Genomic DNA, 25,393 nt, shown 5'->3' on the forward strand with positions numbered 1-25,393 from the left:
TGTGAAAAGAATAGGAGCTTATTTTTAGAGAAATAGGGGTTCAGGCGTCAGGATGCCTCCAAGAGCTCGGCCTGGGGAGTTGGCTGGGCCTCCTTGCCCAGGCTAGGCCGAGCTGGGTGGAGGGCCTTCCTTCTCTGTCTCTGTTCCTTGCCCTCCACCCTCCCAGTCTTCCCCCCCTCATACTCCAGGGCTGGGCCCCAGCAGGAATGCGGGGGAGAGGTGGCTGCTGCTTCACCTCCCCCATTGGGGAGGAAAGAGGGAGACCTGATTTCAATGCCATCCATCAAGCACAGACAGGTTCCCGCCCCCGTGCTCCCCACGCCTCTTCCTGCAGTCCCAGCTCCAGTGGGACCCTTCAGAGAAGGGACTCTAAGGGCAGGGTTACCCAGCTATGAAAGGAGTGCAGATGGGAGGAGGAGAGACGGGAGTTCCCCAGTGGGAGTCTCCCCCAGCCATCCAATGGACTTAAAGTTCTGTGGTCCTTTCCCCCATGACCTGCATCCCAAGCTTTTCCTGTGTCTGCCTCAGCCCCCTCCCTCCCCAGGAGAGCTGGCTCCTGACCACTTGGCTGGTTCTTCCCCCATCAGAATTCACTGGGGAAAGAAAAGGGAGTGGAGAAGATATAGCTAAGTCCCCTCACCCATTATATTGTGGTCTAGTAACCCTGCAGAGACCTGAAGTGGGAGGATGATGGAGGTCCAGGGGACCACAGCCTGTGTAACTGTCTGATGTAAATGAGGGCCAAGAGCCCACTCCCTAATCTTCCCCCTGTCCCCTAGCACTTTAGGAGGTGGCAGAGAAAAAACCAGAGTGGAGAGTCTGGCCTCATGGGAGTAGGTGAAGAGGGGAGAGCTGAGGGGACTGGAGAAACCAGGGGTGTGGAGGGGGTGGGGACTAGGGAGAGTCTGGGGAGCTCAGGCAGACAATTCTAGGAAGTTCCCAGTCAGATCCTTCCGGGGCAGCCTGGCTCCAAAGTCGGGCATGGGCAGGAGAGGGGACTATTAGAGGGTGGGGAAGGGGCTAGGAAGATGGTCACTTCAGCAGTCAGAGAACTTTCACTGGAATGGCTGAGGTTTCCTTCCGGAGGCAAGCTCAGGGAGCCAGAGGGAGCTGGGAAAGACATTAGGGGAGATACGTGATTGCCATTCCAGCCCCCCCTCAGCCTCCACCCCCCCAACAACACACAGGCGTCCCAAGGCCTGGCCGGGGGTAGAAATAATGACCCTCCCCCAAGAGGGGGTGGACCAACTGTTACCAGAAGCTACCACCCATTATAGGAGGGGCTGCCCAGTCTGCTCTAAAAAGGGTCAGGGGACAAGAAAACCTTCTGGGGAGGGGGGGAAAGGGAAAGGACAGACAAAAGTCTACAAGAGTCTGGGGTTCGTCGGGATGATCCCTTCCTCCAGACTGAGAGGAAACTGAATTCTATAAAAGTAGGATTGATGGAGGCAGACAATATCTCTCTCCTCAATCGTTTCCATCGAAGGCCTTGGACAATTTCTTTGAACTAGAGATGCAGTTAGTAATTATGTTTCCTATAATGATTTATACCTTTCAGAATGGACCAGAAGAATCTAATTGATATCCTGGTCAGCTCTGCAGTAACGAGGTCATTTTTAATTAAATAGCAGAAGCTATAAAAATACATAAACAAAACATACCCCCAAAGCCCAGCAGTATCCAGGGAGATCTAATCTCTTTGGACTGGAACTCTAGCAAGATTCCAATTGAGGTGTTTGGAGCCAGCATGAACAGTCTGGACGCTGATGAATTGGGTGCTGCTGGGAAGCAAGATGGGGAAGCAGGGGCAGCCTGGGAGGGCAGGACCATATCCTGGCCACAGCTCTTCCCTAATGTATCCAGATCTCAGGGCCCAGGCTATTGTCAGATTGTTTGTGCAGAGCAAAACAGGGGAAGAGGAAGAAGGGGTTTTGTTGTTTGTTTTTTTTAATCCATCAACCCTATTAACTGAATTTAACAATATAAAAATTATTCCAATCTATATTTCAGAGGCTGTCAGACTAAGAGTGGGGTGAGAAGAGGTAGGACAGCAAAAGTCTAGAAGAGCAGTGTAGCATAGGAAAAATGCATATTATGGCAGTGCTTATGTATTCTATAGAATGGGGATGAGGGTGGAATTTGAACTTGTTTGCATCCAATCAATCATAAAGGACTTTCCTATATGTAGGACTGTAAGAATGGAATAGGTTCTTCCTTTTGGAAGTGAGTTCCCCATCGTTGGAGATAACCCAATTAATCTCAACTTCATTTAACATTTATTGAGTATTTACTATTTTAAAAACTCTGTATTAGCTACTAGAAAAGATATAAAGAATTTAAGACAGTTACTCGACCTTATTGATCTCACAATATAATAGGGAAAGAGTATATTTGTAAACACAATAACATCATGTAAATAATTATGAAGCAATATATAATAAGCACACAAAGGGGAATAAGTTAAATGGCAGATTAAGTCTGTTGGTAAGTTCTAAGTGGCTGAAAGGATGAAAAACGGCTTTGGCGAGGAAGTAGAATTTGAGGTGGGCCTTAAAGGAAAAATATGATTTAATAGGTAAAAGGACCATTATGAACAAGGCCTAGGCAGGATTGTCCAGGACATGAGCAAGAAACTGAGTGGTGATTTCAGTGTAGGTAGTCAATGATAGAAACATTCCCTAGGATGTAAGGAATTATCTTAATTTTGTCTTTTCTTCATATCTCTAGCACCTAACACACAGTGTCAGACACATAGTAGATAATACTTAAATTTTTATTGACTTGAATAATGCTAAGAGTTGAAAAGCAAGACCGTTTCAGACTATAAAAGGCCTGTACTGCCAAGCTAAGAAATTTAAATTTTATTCAGCAAACAATATCGGGAGCAAATGAAAGATTTTAAGCTGAGGAATGACAAATTTATGAGTGATAGTCTCTGGAGTATAGATTGGAACAGGAAAGAGGATGAAGAGAATAATACTATTAAAATAGCCCAAGAACATGGTTACAAAAGTCTATGCTATGACTTTGCATATGCAAAGGGGCTGGAGGGACAACACAAATTCAGAACTCAAAATTTAAAATAAATGCACACAAGTAAAAAACAAAAATGCTAGAGTAATCCTGGTAAAACTAGAGAGAAGAATTTAAGAATGATGAAAGAAGCAGAATCAATAACACTCAAGAATAATTAGATCATATCTAATTATATGAAAGGTAGGGGAAAAAAAAGATTTTAAACATAGGCCTCAGAGAAGAATGATGAAACTATTGACAGAAACAAGGGAGTTAAAAGGAAAGGCAAATTCAGGGGAAAGTAAGTTTGGTTTGGAGACAGATTAAGTTTTGGGGTTTTTTGTTTTTGTTTTTTTCTGAGGCAATTGGGATTAAATGACTTGCCCAGAGTCACACAGGTAGGAAGTATTAAGTGTCTGAGACTGGATTTGAACACAGGTCCTCCTGACTTCAGGATTAAATTTAAGGTATTATTTTGACTGGTATATTGTAAGGAGCCATGTAATAGATTAAAGGTTAGAAGGGAGCTCAGATGTCCTTCCAGCTTTTAGATGAGGCCCAGGGAGGATAAATCAGGTAGCTTCCTAGTAAGTGTCAGAAATGGGAGAAGGAAAAGTGACTTTGGAAATTTGAAAATCATCTGTATTGGAGTCACAGCTAAAACTGTGGAAGTGAATGAGATTGCCAATGGAAGGAGCATAGAGAAAGAAGAGAAGAGGGCCCAGGATAGACAGGGGAATACTAACATTGGAGAGTTGAGAAGCAGTCCCCATCTCTGTAGAAGGGATTCTTGCATGGGGTAGGAGTCTGGTCTAAATGGTTCTATTTAACTGCCTCCAGGCTCATTGAAGGGAGCAATCACTTCAAAGAAGGGGTCTCCCCTTCTACCAAATAGTGGCCAACTGGCACAGAAGGAAGGGTAATCCCAAGAGTCTGGGAGTGGCAGCATTTGCTTGGGAGATAAATCCTGCTTCCAATCCAGGACCTGAAGCCATCAACCAAGGGTGCAATGGCAGTGGAAATAAGAGCTTCTTGCAGTCTCTGCCTCCTTAGCCCCCATAGCTACTAAATATGGGAAAAAGCAATTTCTCACTACCAAAGTCTCTGGCTCTGACACATGGCTCAATAACAGAAAATGATGCCCATGATTTTATCAGTGAAGATGGAATTTTAAAAATGTATTACTATCTGCTTTGCTTCTACTTCCTAAGGACCATGGGACTTTTCATCTCATTTACAGCTGGAACTTACTATTGTGTAGTCTCCTCATTAGAGCAGTATCCGTCTATTATCTCCAGTGCATAAAACACTGTTTTGTACCTAGTAAGCACTAAATTTTTTCTTGTTCATTCATCTCCAAGGTTCCTTTCTGTCAAAAGATTGGCTACATACGTATTAGTTCATACATTTGTAATCTATGTGTCAATTAGGGCTCCTTATGCCTTTCTTTTCTAATAGATGACTCAGATTTAAACTTGAAGTCTTTTCTATAATAATAACATTAATAAGCGATGTGGATTTCAGAAAGAGGAAACTCAGAAGACATATGACCAAAGGATTGAATGCTACAGAAGACAGGCTGGTCAGATGACAAGAGCAAGGAATGACAGGTAGACAGCCATAATACTCCATGGTATTGCCTCAGTGTCAAAAAAAATCAAGGAAGGCATCCAGCAGGTTGAGTTGACTTCCAATGGCAAAATTTTAGGTTTTGTCCTAAGAATACATGAATTACAAGAATCATGTAGTATGGACAAGTATGAATGACTCAAAATACGCATCTTTGTGGGTGGCTATGATAGATTATCTATGTTTCCTTTTAATTCTAAAATTTATAAGATACATAGAAATGCATGCCTTTGTAATCTTTGTGTTAATTGGGGCTTGTTTCTCTCTCCTCTAAGAAATTAATGATATACCAAATGCATTTGAGTATTCCAGAGAATGTCTCGCATTTGCTCTCTTCAGTGTCTCACAGTGGTATGTAGTAGGCACTTAATAAAAGTTTGCTAATTTATTGATTCCACCTAGGGCTCAGCAGCAGGTAATATCTCAATTTGACCCATTACTAGCTATCTTCCATTCCCTCCCTCCCTGAAAGCATCAAGTTCCCCAAAGAGAATTTAAGCAGAGAGCAAATAGAGAAGATAAGAAGAACAGAAGATGTCCTTGTAACCTATGCTAAATAGTAAGGAAATAGGGCCATTTCCCTCTTCCTTCCTGCCCCTGGTCCTGCAGAAACCAACTTCATAACAACAATAGGGAAAGTCATAGGACAATAGATTTAGAACTAGAAAAGAAAGAATATCTAATCCAATCTCCTCATGTTACAGATGAGAAAACTCAAAAAGATTGTGATTTACATATAGATCAGTAAGTAAGAGAGGTAGACATTTCAGCACTCTCCACAACACTACTATCTCCCAGTAAAATGGATGGAATTCAGAACATTGGTGAAAGTAGCATCTTTGGTCAGCTCGGTGGTGCAGTGGATAGAATGCCAGACCTAAAATCAGGAAATTCTCATCTTCCTAAGTTCAAATCTTGTTTCAAATGCAGACTAACTGTGTGATCCTGGACAAGTCCCTAAAATCTGTTTGCCTCAATTTCCTAATCTGTAAAATGAGCCAGAAAAAGAAACCAGTATCTTTGCCAAGGAAATTCCAAACGGCATCATGGAGAGTTGGACGGAGAAATGATTGGACAATAATAACAAAGCATCCTCATCTCACTTTTCCCTTCTTTTTCCTCAGATATCCTGCTAACTGATTTGATTTGGTATCTCTATGCCTGATCTGTAGCTCAATTCTTAGCTCCCCATCCTCCGATTTGCATGGCTGATGGCTAACTAAGCAGCTCAAGGACTCCTTTCAAATCTTAATGTACCATGCTCATATTGCCCAGAGTGTCTAATCTCTCAATCACTTAAATAACAAGTGCAAGATGCTTTGAACACAAATAAAAGACAAATAGGGGTGCTCCCCTTAAGAAGCTTCTAGCCTAATAGAGGAAGCTAATGAAGGCATAAATATATATATATATATATATAAAAGATAAGTAAAGGGACTTCATTTGTGGGTAGTAGCAGATAGGTCAGTATTGTATACCCTGACTATATAGGAGTCCATTGTGCATATTATTTTACTGGTTCTCCTTACTTAATTTTGTATCAATTTATATGTCTTCCCATGTTTCTCTAACTCTTTATTTTGTTTCTTTTTCCTCCAATTTTTTATCTTTTGTTTTTACATCATCTTTATTTATAAATACACACTTTACCTTCCCCTCACTTTAGTTCTATGTCATCTCCTAAATTATTTGTTTACATCCATTTCACTCTAGCTCTCAGTTTATTTGTCAATTGATAGTCTTTATTAAATGTCCACTGTATGTCAGGCACTCCACTAAAAAAAGCCTTGGGTATACAAAGAAAAACAAAAGACAGTAAGGAAATCACAATCTAATTAAGGCAACAATATGAAAACAACTACATTCAAACAAGTTATATGTCAGCTAAATTTGAAATAATCAAGAGAGGGAAGGCATGAGAATTAAAAGGGATTGGGGAAGGCTACCCGTAGAAGATAGAATTTTAGTTGGGACTTGAAGGAAGCCAGGAGGCAGAACGAAGAGAAAGAAGGAATTCCAGGAATGGGGGACAGCTAGTATAAATACCTAGGGTCAAAAAAATGGAGTGTCTTATTTGTGGAACAAGGATATCAGTCAATATATTAAAGAATAATAAGGTATATAAAAAAGAGTATAAAGGTGAGGTTAAGGCAATTTAGGAAGGGTTTTTAATGCCAAACAGAGGATTTAAAATTTGATCATGAAAGTGATAGGGAGCCACTGAGTTTAATAAGTAGATGACTGATATAGTTGGACTTGTACTTTAGGAAAATTCCTGATAGCTGAATGGATGATAGATTGGAGTAGAGAGAGAATTGTGGTAGAAAGACCAAGAAGCAAGCTATTTCAATAATTCAGGCATAAAGAACGAGGGCCAACACCAGCATGGTGGTAGTATTGGAGAAAATAAGAGGGTATATCTGAGAGATGTTGCAAAGGGAAAATAAACAGACCTCAGTAACTGACTGGATATGGGAGAAGAGGAGGTGAGAAATAGTGAGAAGTTGAGAACAGCATCTAGTTTTTGAACTTGGGTATCTGGAAGGTTGGTAGTAACCTCAATATATAATATTGGATATTTTAAAGAAATTTGAAAAGAAGAGTATTATTTTTGGGGAGGGGAAGATAATGAGTTTTGTTTTGGACATGTTGAATTTAATACAACTAAAGGACATCCAGTTCAAGATGTTTAATAGAAAATTGGAGATGCAAGACTGAAGGTCGGTAGAAAAATTCGGGCTGAATAAGCAGATTTGAAAGTTATAGAAAGATATGGTAATTGAATCTATTAGAGCTGATCATATCATCAAGTGAAATAGTATAGAAGAAGAGAAGGGGACCCAGGACAGAAATTGGTTGGACATAATTTCTGACTTGTCTGCCATTCAATTCTGTTCTTTATTGTCTCTCTCTTTTTTTAAAATTATATATATTTTTTCAAATTACATATGTAAAAATAATTTCAACATTCATTTTAAGACTTTAGTCTCTCCACTTATTTTACTCTAGCTCTCATTGTATTTGCTTTTCTCTCTTTCTGTCTCATAAACTCAGAAAGACAGGAACAGTCCAGTTCAATCTATACTAAGGCAAGAGCCCCACTCCATTCCATTCTTATTGCCTTTATAATATCTCTAACTGTAATCATCGAGCTTCCATTTAAGGATTATTAATTCTCATCAAACCCACCTGTGAAATAGCTTTCTTTTATATCATCAAAATCTTCCTATTTCCCACATTTTAAATGCACATTCTGCTCATTGAGGTTCAGCTTTTTTTCCCCATTTTTCCTCCACTTACATGTAAAACAACTTTTTTTTTGTCATGTATATTTACATTCATTCTTTACATATTTCCATATGTAAGAATTCAAACACAAAAACCAAAAATAGCTCCTATCCTCAGAGAGTTGATTTTTTTTGTGTGACAGAGACAATATATTGGGAAATGGTGGTCAGAGAAGGGCAGAAAGCAGAAAGCAGTATCAACCCAGACTCAGACCTGGTCCTCTTCTGGCCCCAGAGGGAATACTGCCCACTATCACCCCCAGTCTACTCTCTGTCTGCCCATTTCCAGGTGTAAAAATAGACCCAGATCCAGCACTATTCTTTCTACAACACTTCTCAGAGACAGTTCTTTTTCCCATCTGCCATTCACTATTACTACGGTGGCTTTTCTCTCCTTAGCACTGTAATAATAATTTAGTGAACAATTGAGGTAGAAAAACAAACAAAAACTATTTCTCTTCATCCCCATGTTCTTTAACCCTATTCTCCTCAATCAGTCCCCATCCATGTTCCAAACCAATCCTGCCTGCCCTTTCCACTGAGTCCTATGGAATTCCCATTCCATAAGGAACACATTTTTCTTCATCTTGAACCTCTTTCTTTCATACTCATCCCCTCTGTTTGCCCTCAGAGAGACCTGGTTCCCTTCTGAGATAGTTTTTATAATCCCTTTACAAACTTTAAGATTCCTAGCTAAATGTTATTGCCAAAGTATGATGAGACCCTAAGTTAGAAGCATTATATTTGGAATAAAAAGGAAAACATACAAGATACATTCAAGTTCAAATGAAACAAACATTTATTAAGCACCTAATGTCTATAGAGAGAGCAATGGAGGAAGCATGGTACAGTGGACAAGAATACTGGCTCTGGAATCAGTGGAGCTGGATTTGAATCCCAGCTCTGTTATATAATTCACCATTTGGGGGATCCCAGGAGAACAGCCTCAGGTCTATTTCCTCATCTGTAAATGAGAGTGTTAAGCTTGCTGATCTGAAAGGCTTCTTTCAGCCTTAAATCTATGATTTAAGAGAACCTCGTGTGTAAAGACATTGATTGCATTAGGTGTTCCAGGAGCTAACACTTAAAAAAGAAGCAATAACTTATATTAAGTTCTGAGGGAGAAACAAAATTCTGATATGATAGAGTCCCTGTCCTCTTGAAGCTTATGGGGATCATGACAGATAACACAATATGACATAATACACAATAATACAGATAGAATACAATGCACACAAAGCTCAATGGAGAGATAGATGCAAAACAAGAAACTCTAAAGATAGAGGGAGAAAAAGTTCTTGCTAAAGTTGAATCATGGGAGTGGCAACTGATTAAATTTGGGGGAAGGGGAGGTCAAAGATGATTGTGGAGTTATGAGCCTAGGGAAATGGTGGTGCCATAAACAGAAACAAGGAAGTGAGAGGGAGGGACACCATGGGGAAGATGAATAGCTTAGTTTGGATGTGATGGCGGCAGGACCTCCCGAGGGAGATATTTATTGAGGCAGATGGAAATACAGGACTAAAGTTCTGGGGAAGGATTTTGGATAGAGATGTAGACTTGAGTCCCCTACATCGAAGTGATAATTTGCTAATTGATGCCAAGGGAATGGATGAGATCATGGGACATGGAGGGCAGAATAGAGAAAAGCAGCAAGAACAGAACTTTGAGGGACATGAATATTTAATAAAGCAAGAGGAGAATAAGGAATCAGCAAAAGTAACAGAAAAGGAACTGTTAAAATGCCTCCAAAGGAAACTGAGGCACAGAGAGGTTAAATGACTTGCCTAACAAGTGTGAGCCTTATACCTGACTTTTTACAGAATATTTGCTGAAAGAATGGGATGAAATGACTTCAAGTTTTAAAGTCTAAGATACCTGAAGAAAAATGGCAGTGACCCATTGACAAAGACAGGGAAGTTGGGAGAGCAATTAAGTCCTGGTTATTTCTGCTGCAAATTTAATTAACTCTGACCTTCACTTATTTATAATTTATTTAAAGCATCAGAAGTAATGTGGTACAACTGACAAGAGTATTGACGCTAGTGTCAGAGAAGCTGGGTTTGAATCTCAACTCGGCCATTAGTCACTATTTGGATGACCTCAGGCAAATAACCTCAACTCTCTGGACCTGTTTTCTCATCTATAAAATGAGAGTTGGACCAGTCTCTTCAAGCTCTAAATCTATGACTTAAATAAACCCCGGTGTATTAGGACATTTTATTAAGTGCTTCAGGAGGTAAGAGTTAAAGGCAAGAAGGAACAGAGGCAATAATACACATTTCTATAGGACTCTATGATTTATAAAGTACTTTTCTCACTTGATAGTACGTAGTACTTTAAGATTTGAGGAACATATTATATATTGTCTCATCTATTAGTATGAGATAGGTGCTATTGAAGATATTGAGACAAGTTAAATGTTTTAAATACATCTTATAAAATTATATACTTACTAAATAAGTATAAGTATTACACGATCTGCTGATCTCTAATCTTACACCTCCAGTTGCCTTTCAGACATCTCAAACTGGGTGTTCAATTATCAATTAATAAACATTTGTTAATTGCTCACTATATGCCAGGCATTGGGCCAAGCACTGGATATACAAATAAAAACAAAAGATAGTCCCTGTTCTTAAACTCAAGAGATTTACAATCTAACAGGTGAAACAAACAAATATATACACAATAATAGGAATGCATTATTCTATAATATATATTATATACAGATATAATACATAATCCTAAAATAATATAAATAGGAATTATTAACAGAGGGAAAGCACTAGAATTAAGAGGGATTAGGAAAGACTCCTTTGTAGGAGATGGTATTTTAGTTGAGTCTTAAAGGAATCTAAGAAGGAGGAAAGAATATGGTATGCGGGGACAAAGAAAATGTTCAGAGCTGAGAGGTAGAATATCTTGTTCATGTAACATCCTGGAGGCCAGTGTCATGGATCAAAGAGTATATATTGTGTAAGAAGCCTGGAAAGATAGGAGAGGACTGGGTTCTAAAGAACTTTGATTGCCAAAGAGAGTATTTTGTATTTGATCTTAAATACAGTAAGAAATCACTGGAGTTTATTGAGTGAAAGAGGAGGGACTTAATGTGATGGGAAATTTGATCTTAAACTCAACATATCTAATTGAACTCATTAGCTTTTCTCTTAAAAACTTTCCCTTTCCAAACTTCCTATTTCTGTTTAGAGCATCATCAGGTCTACCTGGCTTGCAATCTGTGTGTTATCCACTGTTCAATCTATCTTGTCCCCATATCTAATCTCTGGCCAAGACCTGTTGATATCATGTTTCAATATGTTTCAAATACTCCCTCTCTAATACTGCTATTGTTATCCTAGAACAGGCTCTCATTTTCTCATTACCTGGACTATGGAAATAATCTGCTAATTGGTCTGCCTACCATAAATCTGTTCCTACTCCAGTCCTTCTTCCACTCAGCCACTAAATTTATTTTCCTAAAGCTTAGCTCTGTTAATATCAACCCTCACTCAATCATTATGGTGGTTTCCAATCACCTCTGAGATCAAATATAAAATTCTCTGATTGGCTTTCAAAGCATTTTATAACTCCTATTCTTCCACTACTGTTCCATCTAGAGCTACTCTTCTCCTTGCTGTTTTTTAAGCAAGATTCTCCATTTTAGCTCTGGGCATTTTTCTCTGACTGTACCCCATGCCTGGATTGCTCTTTCTCCTTGCTTCCCTAGTTTCCTTCAAAGCCCAGCAGAAAACCCACCTTCCAAAGGAAATCTTTCTTAATTACTCTTAATTATAGTACTTTACCTCTCCTAATCCTTTCTACAGATCATTTGTACAAAGTTGTTTGCATGTACCCCTTCCATTTAATCTAGAGATCTTTGAATGTAGGGACTGCCCTTTGCTTTTTTTTTTTTTTTTTTTTTTTTTTGTATTCTCAGTGCTTAACACAGTGCCTGGCCTGTAGTCAGCACTTAGTAAGTGGTTATTGATTTTATCAAAGTCCAGAATTCTATCTATTCTACCATATCCAGAATTTTGTCAGTTAGGGATGTGCTTCAGCCAGCTTGAACTGGCTCAAGTGAGAGTTGATTCCTAAATTTTCAGTGTGAACATTTACATTTAGGAAATTGACAAAAAGCCACAAATTAAGTCTTGATTTTTTGTTTTATTGCTCATCTAGACTTAAGTGATGGAGAAAATGTTAATAATTCAGTTTAACTTAAAAGTATGCCATAAATAATTTTTTGGTAATTTTGATTATTCAACATTTACCATTTTACTACTGCTATATGAAGCAACTATGATTAACTACATTTTATTTAGGGAAAAACTGAGGCCCAAAGAGTCAATATTACTTACCTAGGATCACATAGGTATGACATTGTTCACTAGAAAGTAAGTACAATAGTACTCTTTTCCTCAATAGTATTTTATTTTTCTAAATACATGTATAGTTTTCAACATTTATTTTTGTAAGATTTTGTGTTCCAAATTTCTTCTCCCATTCTCCTTAAACTCCTCCCTCCCCAAGACAGCAAGCAATCTAATATAGATTACACACGTGTAATTCTTTTAAACGTATTTCCATATTTGTGCAATAAAACGGGAAAAAACCAAGAGAAAGAAAAAGCAAACAAATGAACAAACAAAAAGGTGAAAAAATATGCTTCAATCTATATTCAATGCCCATAGTTTTCTTTGTGGATACCAATGACATTTTCCATCCCAAGTCTGTCAGAATTGTCTTGGATCACTGCATTAGAGCTAAGTCTCTTAAACTATGAGTCACAATCCCATATGGGGGTAACTGAATGTGGGGGTTATGAAAAATTTGGCAACAAAAAGGAACCGAAGATTTAATTCTTTATGTAAAAATAAGCAAGCACATCTATCTCTTTAGCATGCAAATTTGTATAAACTTGTATACCAAAGAATTTTTTAAAAATAAATTTCTTTGTAAATTGTTATCAGTAAATGTTTGATTTTTATATACATATATATTCAGGGGCCGCATAAAAATTTCTCAGGCAAAAAGGGGTCATGAATGGAGAAAATTTAAGAAGCCCTGCAAAAGGGGCAGCTAGGTGGCGCAGTGGATAGAGCCCCAGCCCTTAATTCAGGAGGACTAGAGTTCAAATCAGACCTCAGACACTTAACACTTCCTAGCTGTGTGACCTTGGGCAAGTCACTTAACCCCAGCCTCAGGGGAAAAAAAAAGAAGAAGAAGAAGCAGCCCTGCAAAAGAGGCATTTAGGATGGCTGGGTGAGCTTAGAATCAAGAAGACTCATCTTCCAAAGTTCAAATACAGCATCAGAGACTATGTGACCCTGGGCAGGTCACTTCACTCTGTTTGGAAACTGAGGTTTCCTCATCTGTAAAATGAATTGAGGAAGGAAATGACAAACTATTCCAGTATCTTTTCCAAGAAAACCCCAAATGGAATCACAAAAAGCCAAACATGACTGAAACTACTGAACAACAACAAATAGATAGAGCAATGGACTTAGATTTTGGAAAAATTGCGTTGTAATTCTACCTTAGACACTTAGCTCCATGAGTCTGGGCAAGCTACTTAACTTCCATTTGCCTCAAATGGAGATGATAATAGCATAAAGATCAAATAAGATAATATTTGTGAAGTGCTTTGTAAATCTTAGAACACTACGTAAATGCTAGCTACTATTTTTATTTGACAGAGAATCTGGTTTCTAGTGGTTCTGCCACTATTAACTCAAGTGACCTGAATTTATCATCTCTGGGAAAACGTGTTCTTTTCCAGCTTCTTTACTTTTCCAAGACCATCCCCATTCACCTAGGTTTGAACCCTGAGAGTCACCTTTGGTTTTTCCTTCTCCCATACATTCAATAAGTCTCAAAGTCCTACTGAATCTCCTTCTATAAAAGCTCTCCTAGACGTCAGTACCTTCCCATTCATATTGTTGCCACCTTAATTCCATCCTTTACTATCCCTTGCTCAGCCTATTGTAGCAATAATAATGATTGCTGTTTATGTCATATTTTTAAATTTTATACTGCACTTCTCAAATGTTTCACTTGATCCTTGTAATGAGGCTGGAAGGGAAGTACTGTGGGTATAATTATCCTGATATGATGGCTGGACAAAGAGGTTGGAAGAGGTTAAATGACTTCTATCCATGATCACAGAACTAGTAAGTGCCAGGGTTGGGACTTAGACTTACTTCAGGATTTTCTTAGACTATCATTGATATCTCTCCTTAATCCCTTCTCATCTGAGGTCCCTTCCTTTGTCTTCCTTCCTTAATCCATCAGTCCTCAGACTGCCAAAGCAACCTTCTCAATGGAGACTATAAATTCTTTTAGAACAGGAACTCTGTGTGTGTGTGTGTGTGTGTGTGTGTGTGTGTGTGTGTGTGTGTGTGTGTTTGACTTTTCTATTCCCAGACCTAGTTAGTACATTGAATTGACTTAAACACATGAGTTTGGAACTCCCCTGTTCCAAACAATCCAATGGTTTCCCTTGCTATAGGAAAAATACAAATTCCTTAGCTTGGAAATTAAGACCTTACCTTAACAGATTCCAGCATTCCTTCCTTCTCAACCTTACTTCATTCCATTTCTCTTCACAACTCTGTTATCTAGCTTAATTGAATAAATTATTTACAATGTTTTTTCTGCCTGCTGTTACCCTGAGCCTATTTAAAACCCAGTTTAGGTATCATGTTTTTTATGAGGTTTTCCCTAATTTAGCCCCTGAAGTGACCTTTCCCTGTTCCTTTTTCTGAAAACATTTTTCTATATCTATTCCTTGTCCCTGACTTCAGTTAATTGTCATGAATAAGCATTTATTAAATGTATTATAGGGTCACCTAAGTGACCAGACCACTAGGCCTGAAGTTAGGAACACAAGTTCAAATCAACAAATGTTAGCTAGCTGTGTGACCCTAGACATGTCACTTACCCCTGTTTGCTTCAGTTTCCTCATCTATAAAATGAGTTGGGAGAAGGAAATGGCCAACCACTCTAGTATCTTTGCCAAGAAAACCCAAAGGGAGTCATAAAGAGTCATCATTACTGAATAACAACAATAACAAAAGTTTATTGCCTCAAGGCCCTGTACAAAGGGCAAAGAAAAGTAAAACCGTGATCACTGAACTCAGAGAATTCACATTCTCCAAACCCTCTTAAGGCCAGTGCCTTCCTTCTGTTAATTATTTCCTATTTATCTTGTTTTGTAAACATTTGTTTTCGGGTTGCTTTTCCCCAACAGATTGTAAACGCCCTGAAGGCAGGAACTATCTTTTTTTTTTTTTTTTTTCCAATCTCAATGCTCAACACTGTATACGCCACATGGTAGGAATTAATATTGATTGATTGCTATGTATCTGGGTGTGTATATATATATAATGTATAATATATATGTATATGCACACTTTCTATGTGTATATATGTGTAGGGACTTGTGTATATATGTATATAGATATTTACACAGAGAGAAAGCAGTAACAGTGGAAGAGACTAGAAAGGCCTCTTACAGAAAGTATGATGTGCACCATATAGGATTTCTATGAGGTTTCCTTACATTTATATTGTACAGCATATCTCAAAATCTCAGTGCAGTTTTAAGCTTTAATAGTAGGCAAGCACCACATTTTTGCATTTCTTTATACCTCCAACACTTAGCATTTTGTATGACACATAATAACCACTCTCACTAGCAGCTATATCTATCCATAAACTAGAAACTGAGTGGATGCCCATCAGTTGGGGAATGGCTGAATAAGTTATGGTATATTAATGTAATGGAATATTATTATTCTGTAAGAAATGATGAGTAGACATATCAGAAAAGCCTGGAAAGATCTACATGAACTGATGCTGACTAAAGCGTTAAGATCATTGTAAAGTAACAGCAAGATTATGTGATGATCAACTGTGATGGACTTTGGCTCTTTTCAACAATGAGGCGATTCAAGGCAATTCCAATAGATCTGGGATGGAGAAAGCCATCTGCATCCAGAGAGAGAACTATGGAAACACAGCGTAGTTTTTTTTCACCTTTTTTTTTGTTGTTGTGATGGTTGTGTGCTTGTTAATTTTTTCTTGTGTTTTTTTTTCCTGATGATCTGATTTTTCTTCACAACATGACAAATATGGAAATATGTTTAGAAGAATTGCACATGTTTAACATAGATTGAATTGCTTGCTGTCTGGGGTTGGGAGGAGGGGAGAGGGAGGGAGAAAAGTCTGGAACACAAGGTTTTGAAAGGGTGAATGTTGAAAACTATCTTTGCAGTATTTGGAAAAATAAAAAGCTATTATAAAAAAACAAAATTTAATAAAATTATCCATATGTGTTGTTTCTTTCATTAGAATGTAAGCTCCTTAAAAGCAGGGACTCTTGGAGCAGCTAGGTGGTGCAATGGATAGAACACCATTCTTAAAGTTAGGAGGACCTGAGTTCAAATTTGATTTCAGACATTTAACACTTCCTGGCTGTGTGACCCTGGGCCAACCCCAATTGCCCGGGGCGGGGATCTGGGGGAGGGGAAGAACAGGGACTCTTACTTTAATAGTTATATTCCAATGCTTTGTACATAGTAAATACTTAAATGCTTTATCTGTCCATTCATATATTCAATATTTGTTCCCTGACTGACTTATTGCCTGATACTGCTTGATAGAATGCAAAAAAGGCAAAGGAAAGATATTTGTTGTTCAGGTGGTTTTTAAATGTGTCTCACTTTTCATGACCCCCTTAGTTTTTTTTTTTCCCCTCACAAATATTGGAGCAATTTGCCATTTACTTCTCCAGCCCATTTTACAGATGAGGAAACTAGGGCAAATAGGGTTCAGTGACTTGCTCAGGATCACAAAGCTAGTAAGTATCTGAGGCTAGATTTGAGCTCATAAGGACAAATTTTCCTGATTCTAAGCCTAGTATTCCATCCACTTTCTCCACCCAGCTAACCAAAAAAGGAAAGCTATAGACAATGATTTAAAAAAAAGAAGAGCAAGAAGAGATCATTTCTACACAAGCTTCTTGCTAATTTTAATAATCCTAAATTGTTATAGAGACAACATAGCAAACTACTCCCCACTTCTATATATTCACCCTTCACCAGAGTTCACATCTGTCTCTGACATATATTGTGTGGCTTAGGCAACTCACTTAACCTCTCAATGTTTTAGGTCAGAGGTGTCAAAACACAGCCTCTACAACATTCCAGAGTGAAGTCTGAACCAGATTAAGATGTAATTGAAAAATATCTAATAAAATAAAAAAGTGCAATAAAACGCAGAAAATGTCAATCTGTATTGTTTTCTAAGTCAATCTGTACCTTCTATGTCATTCCTTATGTATGATTTAGTCACTCTCTTTTTCTATCTAAGCTTGACAGCATTATTTAGGATTATAAATCGCCAAGAAGCTACTGCCATGTATTGATTTAGGAAGTTAACTCTGAATCAATGAAGTCATAAGTCCAGTCTCCTTTACTAAACACAATTAAAATAAAAAACATCATTATTACTCCAGGATGCTAAATGGGTGTGAATAACGAATTAGCACAGTCTCTGAAGAATTAATGTTTAGGGTCAGCCAAAGGACAATAGAGACACATGGTGGGTGTGAATAGGTTGCAGCATTTTGCCAATTGAAGAATTACACATCAAAAGTACTGTGAAAGATGTCGTCAAAGGTATGTATGGCTGCCAAAGGAGCTAAGCCAGTCACACAGAAAGAATGAGGAATAACAGACCATCCTCACAACCTTCTGGCTTCCTTTCAGTCCCAAACAAGATCTCTTCTACAGGAAGCATTTCCCAAATCCTCTTAATCCTAAGGCCTTTCTTCTCTTAATTATTTCCTATTTATCCTGGACATAGCATGTCTGTACATATTTGTTTGTTGTCACCACTATTATTAGGGCTGTGAGCTCTACCAAGGCAGGGACCATCTTTTGTCTCTTTTTGCTTTTGTTTTTAATAGCTTTTTATTTTCAAAATACATGCAAAGATTATTTTCAACTTTCACTCTTGCAAATTTTTTTCTCCTTTCCTCCTCTTTCCCCCTCCCCTAGATAGCAAATAATCCAATATAGGTTAAACATGGGCAATTCTTCTATACATGCTGCACAAGAAAAACCAGATCAAAAAGAGAAAAAAATATATGCTTTTGTTTTTGAGACAATGGGGTTAAGTGCCTACAGTTAATGTCTAAATTTGGATTTGAACTCACTGCCTTCTGACTCCAAGGTCAGCACTCTTCCCATTGCTGTACCTCTTTTGCTTCTTTTTGTATCTCCAGTGTTTATTAGCATAGTCCCTGGCACATAGCAGGCACTTAATAAATGTTGATTGACTGACTGACAAACCAAGAGTTCCATTGGGCACCTGGATCATGTAAGATCTTGAAGGATGTTCCCAGTATATTGGGTAGCCCCAACACAAATAACTTTTTCAAACCATACAGGATGAGACATACAAACATTACAATTTGCACTGCTAGAGGAAATACCCATATGACAGATGACTTACTGTGGAAGACAGTCAGTCAGTAAGCATTTATTAAGCACTTTCTATATATGCAAGACACTGTGCTACGTTGTGCAAGACTGGGTAAATCTGGCACCCGGATAGACTCTGAGATTACAAATGAATGACATTTTGCTGGTTTGCTGCCTGCTGCATATACATAATAAAACCAGGAATGCAGACAGGCAGAAAGTAGCCAGTGACCTTGCCCTCTAGGCTTAGCTTTTATGCTTGCTCAAAGTTCCCTAAAGGATGAGGGAGAGGGAGAGGGAGAAGAAGAGGGAGAGGAAGAGGGAGATGAGACAGGGAGACAGGTTCAGAAAACTTGTGAATTCTGTAGGGTTTCTTTGGTGTATCCTCCCAAAATGAGTTTGGGGCACAGGTTCTTCTAAAGGGAATTTGTTGTTTGGTCATGTCTCACTCTTTGTGACCCCATTTGGAATTTTCTTGACAAAGATACTGGATACTGAAGTGAACAGAGTTGAGAGACTTTCCAGGGATCTCCAGGCTGGATTTGACTTCTAATTGTAAAGACTTTATCCTTCCTGCATTGATACAATTAGAAGTCAAATGTTTGGGCCAGAGATCCTGACTGTAGTATTGGGAAGTTGAAGTTTAAAAAAAAATTTTTTTTAATGCTGTGGGTATTACTTAGCTGACTAGGATGAGGACTCTCCATTTAAAGAGAAAAAATTAATCTAAGCCAAGAGGACGACACAAGCTAGAACCTCTTTCTGCAGGGGGAAAACAGGTGACGTTCCCACACACACACCCAGTCTGATACTGGACCACTGAAAGGCCTTGTCTCTCCAAAAGAAGAAATTTAAACCTTTGAGCTTTGAGTTAGCTCAAAGCCATTTAGAGTTTAGAGTTCATCCGGTTTAGAGGCAGCATCTTAGCAGAATTGTCTAGCAAATAGCAGAATCTAGAAGTAGAGGAAGTTCCCCAATGCTAGGCTCATCCAAGTCCTGACAGGTAGAAGAAACCAAGACTACAGCAGAGCCCTTTCCAGCTGCAGACATTTAAGACCAGCAGATTCCTGGAAGAGTTGGAAGTCATATCCACATTCCCAAAAGGGATGAAATACTTGGCGTTTAGATACTACATGCCAATGGATAGCAGGCCCAATGGGACCTTTACAGTGACCCTACCAGAAGAAATTAGAGACCCTGTAGCATTGAAGCCTGGAGTTGCTTTTTCCATGTGTGTATATAGGTTACTGTGTTTGAGCTGTGAGTTTCTCTCTCCACTTTTTGTTTCTTAGGTATGTATTTGTAGAATACTGTGTCCCAGGTTTAGGAGAGAAAAGCTCTCTTGCTATGTAACTTATTTATGCTATTAATTAAATGCCTTTGCTTTGAACTAATTATATCCTCTGACTTACTAGTAAGAATAAACACATTGGTAGAAGCTTGGGATACCTCTTTTAAGGTATTTCCCAGGGGACTTAGAATTTATTGTGGTTTATCTAGGGGATCCCAAATAAATGGACAATGCCCATAGGTGCTACACAAAGACAAAAATAAAAACAGCCCCTAACCTGGAGGAACTGGCATTTGCTGATAGGTTTTAAAATATACACACAAAGAAATCCGGTGTAGTTTATAGAGAGATAGAAAAAATAGCAATTAGAGGAAGAGGCAGGAACAAGGTGAAATCAAGGAAAACTTCGCTGAACTGGTCACTTGAGCTGAGCTTTAAAGGAAGATAAAGATTCTAAAAGGCAGGATGAGAAGGGAGTACATTCCTGGCTTGTATGTGAATACATAAAAGCAGGAGATGGAATGTGGAGTTTGGGGAAGAATGAGTAGTCCAGTTTGGTTGGAATGTAGAGCAAGTATGAGGAATCATATGAGGTCAAACTGGAAAGTGAGTTTAGAACTAAACTGCACACAGTCTAAATGCCAAATTGCAGATTTTGTATTTTATTCTAGAGGCAACAGTGAACAGATCAGGAAAGAGACAATTACAACAATCCAAGTGAAGGGTCATTTAAGGGCCTAAACTAAGGCAATCACCAAGCAAGTAGAGAAATGGCAATACATGCGAAAGATTCAGATGAACAACTCAAGAGGTGAGAGAGAGGGAGACAGATAGACAGGCAGATGATTCTTTGGGGGAGTTTGACAGGGAAAAGGAGCAGAGCCATAAAATGACAATTTGGATATTAGGAGAATTGCAGAACCAAATGTTTTGTTTTGATTTTTCAAAAAGGGAGATACCTAGTCATATGTGTATGCAATGAGGAAGTAACAAGTAGATAAGGAAAGACCAAAGATGAGAGGATGATCTATTATAAGTTAACATTTTTATAGCAAAATACTGTACATTATAATTTTATTTGAACCATAAGGTAGAAACTACAGGCTCACACAGCATAGATTCAAACCCATCTTGCAGACTCAAGGCCATCATCTTATCCATAAGTAGAGAAAAAACATGGGTTAATAAATCTGAAGTCAGAAAACCCAGGTTGAGCAATGAAGAATTGGGTTTGAATATCCCTTCTGACATTAATTAGTTGTGTAAATCTGAGCAAGATACTTAATCTTTCCAATGTCAAATTTCAGATTCATCTATAAGTGAGGATAATGACACTTCATAGGGCTAAAAGATTTTTTTTACAGAGAGCCTCCCATTTAAATAACTTAAAAAGAGAGGCTATCACTTTAAGAAATGAAAAATATTAAACAGGAGTATGTATCCTCTTAAGGGGTACCCCAACTATAATATGAATGAGGGAGTGACATATACCCCCTCATTCACCATACAAAAATTTAGCAGTAGCTTTTCTTTTATTTAAAGGGAAAAACAAGTTCATGTTATAAGAATAATAGTAAGCAACTGGGAAAGAAAAGCACGAAGCCATTATGCTATTATAGGGAATTATTTGTATTGGCTATATAGAGGAATAGAATTGGTTTCTTCCCAAACTCAGTTCTCTCCTCAAAAGAAAAGATATCATCCACCAACTTTAAGGAGATATGAACCTTGAGGTAATTCTCCTTTAATAGACTTGGGAGGGGAAAAGCAAAACCTGCTCTGGCTACTCCATAATCTCACCAACAAGCCCTGTCAGTCCTCCCTTGAATAGCAAGGTTAATCTCAAATTCTGATTCTCAACATCCTGCACTCAGAATTGTACATGAAAGGGGTCAAGGGGAGCATTGGCCATTCAAATACTATTTGATGCTGTCTCCAACTTCTTCCCATGTGGGACAAACCATCTTTGGGCTTCTTCTGCCCAAAAGATTCCAAAATAGTTTCAGAAAGCCAAGTTAAAAAACATCACCAAATAGGTGAAATCTTGGTTAAAGTCAGCTTGAGTCTCCCACCTTCAAGGCATTGTTCTCATTGCAGGTGGCATAAATTTAAAGTACTTTGCAAACTTTTTAAAAAATGTTAAACATGTTAAAATATATGTTAAATAAAATAGTCAATAATTTTAATAATCTAATGTTTGACAAACCCAAAGACTCCAGCTTTTGGGATAAGAATTCACTGTTTGACAAAAACTGCTGGGAAAATTGGAAATTAGTGTGGCAGAAACTAGGCATTGACCCAAATTTAACACCATACACCAAGAAAAGGTCAAAAGGGGTTCATGACCTAGGCATAATGAGATTATAAATAAATTAGAGGAACATAGGATAGTTTACCTATCAGACCTGTGGAGGAGGAAGGAATTTATGACTAGACATTATTGATCACAAAATAGAAAATTTTGATTATGTCAAATTGAAAAGTTTTTGTACAAACAAAACTAATGCAGACAAGATTACAAGGGAAGCAATAAACTGGGAAAACATTTTTACAGTCAAAGGTTCTGATAAAGGCCTCATTTCTAAAATATATAGAGAATTGATTCTAATTTATAAGAAATCAAGCCATTCTCCAATTAATAAATGGTCAATTAATAAACAGACAATTCTCAGATGAAGAAATTGAAACTATTTCTAGCCACATAAAAAGATGGTCCAAGTCATTATTAACCAGAGAAATGCAAATTAAGACAACTCTGAAATACCACTACACACCTGTCAGATTGGCTAGAGTGACAAGGAAAGATAATGTAGAATATTGGAGATGTGGGAAAACTGGGACACTTATACATTGTTGGTGGAATTGTGAATATATCCAGCCATTCTGGAGAGCGATTTAGAACTATGCTCAAAAAGTTATCAAAGTATGCATACCCTTTGATCCAGCAGTGTTACTACTGAGCTTATATCCCAAAGAGATCTTAAAGAAGGGAAAAGTATCCACATGTGCAAGAATGTTTGTGGCAGCCCTTTTTATAGTGGTCAGAAACTGGAAACTGAGTGGATGCCCATCAATTGGAGAATGGCTGCTATATGAATGTTATGGAATATTATTGCTCTATAAGAAATGACGAGCAGGATGATTTCAGAAAGGCCCGGAGAGGCTTATATAAATTGATGCTGAGTAAAATGAGCAGGACCAGGAGATCATCATATACTTCAACAAAAATACTGTATGATGATCAATTCTGATGGATGTGGCTCTCTTCAACAATGAGATGAACCAAATCAGCTCCAATAGTGCAGTGATGAATAGAACCAGCTACACTCAGCAAAAGAATTCTGGGAAATGAGTGTGAACCACTACATAGAATTCCCAATCCTTCTATTTTTGTCCGCCTGCATTTTTTATTTCCTTCACAGGTTAATTGTACACTATTTCAAAGTTCGATTCTTCTTGTGCAGTGTATGGACATGTATACATATATTGTATTTAACATATACTTTAACATATTTAACATGTGTTGATCTACCTGCCATCTAGGGGAGGGGGGGAGGAAGGAGGGGAAAAGTTGAAAAAGAGGGTTTTGGAAGGGTCAATGCTGAAAAATTACCCATTCATATATCTTGTAAATAAAAAACTATAATAAAAAAGAGATCCTGCAAGGATAGAATCAAAAGTATTTAGCAACTGATAAGAAGTGAGAAAGAAGAATCAAAGATGAAATATAGTATAGTTAGCAAGAGTGCTAAACTAGAAATCATGAGAGCACTGGCTTTGAATCCTGTGGCATATACTATATGATCCTAAGGAAATCAATTAAATCTCTCTGAACCTCAGATTCCTCACCTGTAAAATGCAAAAGCAATGCAGCAAAAATTAGAATATTTTACGTGAGTTATTACCAAGTTTTATAAAATTGGAAAACTGGGTGAATAGTGGTGCCCAGAATGGAAATAATAAAGCAGAAAGAAAAAGCTTCAAGGAAAATGTAATAGCTTAGTTTTGTTCAATGGACCACCTGGTCAGGCAATAAACATTTTGTTCAATAGTTCCTAATTCTTCATGACCCCATTTAGGGTTTTCTTGATAAAGATATTGCAGTAGTTTGCCATTTCCTTCTCTAGTTTATTTTATAGATGAGGAGCTGAGGCAAATAGATAGGTGATTTTCTTATGGCTATACAGATAGTGTCCAAGGCCAGATTTGAAGTCAGAAAGATGAGTCTTCCCAACTCCAAGCCTGCTGTTTTATCCTCTTCAATCCCTAATTGTCCTCAATAAGCACTTATCAAAAATGGTCAAAGGATATGAACAGACAATTTTCAGAAGAAGAAATTGAAATCATTTCTACTCATATGAAAAGGTGCTCTAAATCACTATTGTTAAGAGAAATGAAAATTAAGACAACTCTGAGGTACCACTGCATATCTCTCAGATTGGCTAAGATGACAGGAAAAGATAATGAAATGTTGGAGGGATGTGGGCAAACTGGAACACTGATACATTGTTGGTGGAGTTGTAAACTGATCCAATCATTCTGGAGAGCAATTTGAAACTATATCCAAAGGGCTATCCAACTGTGCATACCCTTTGACCCAGCAGTGTTTCTGAGTTTACAACTCTTTGTTTCCTTTACTGCTTCATCACACAGTCAATAAAAAAAATTTTTAAGCACCTGCTATATGCTATATCCAGAGAGATCTTAAAGGAGGGAAAGGGACCCACATGTGCAAAAATGTCTGTGGCAGCCCTTTTTGTAGTGGCAAGAAACTGGAAACTGAGTGGGTGTCCATCAGTTAGATAATGGCTGAATAAATTATGGTATGTGAATATTATGGAATATTATTGTTCTATAATAAATGATGAGGAAGATGATTTCAGAGAGGCTTGGAGAGACTTACATGAACTGATGCTAAGTGAAGTGAGCAGAATCAGGAGATCATTGAACACAAGAAGAAGATATGATGATCAATTCTGATGATTGTGGCTCTTTTCAACAAAGGTGATTCAGGACAGTTCCAATGATCTTGTGATGGAGTGAGCCATCTGCACCTAGAGAGAGGACTGTGGGGACTAAATGTGGATCACAACCTAGCATTTTCACTCTTTTTGGTGTTTGCTTCAATTGTGTTCTCTTTTATTTTTTTCTCTTTTTGATCTGATTTTTCTTATGCAGCATGATAATTGTGGAAAGAATATTATATATTATACATAGAATGTGTATATATATATAATATATAAGAATTGCACATATTTAATATATATTGGTTTACTTGTCATCTAGGGGAGAGGAAAAAATTTTTGGAATACAAGGTTTTGCAAGGGTGAATGTTGAAAATTATCCATGTATATGTTTTGAAAATAAAAGCTTCAATAAAAAAGCACTTATCAAGTACCAACTATGTGCCAAATTCTAAGTGCTAGAGCCTGCTCTGAAAAAGTTCATAATGTAATTGGATAGATCAACAACAAACAGCTATATGCAAACAATCTTTCTCTCTCTTTCCCCCCCTTCCCCTTCTCCCTCCATATATATGTGTGTGTGTATGTATAAAATTGATATATATGTTATATTTATAATATATAATTTATATAGATTTATGTATGTGAGATCATTGAAGAGAATAAATTGTAATATATATATATATATATGTATATATATATGCATATATATATATA

Source organism: Sminthopsis crassicaudata, chromosome 4 (genome assembly GCF_048593235.1).
Source record: "Sminthopsis crassicaudata isolate SCR6 chromosome 4, ASM4859323v1, whole genome shotgun sequence".
Classification (NCBI taxonomy): domain Eukaryota; kingdom Metazoa; phylum Chordata; class Mammalia; order Dasyuromorphia; family Dasyuridae; genus Sminthopsis; species Sminthopsis crassicaudata.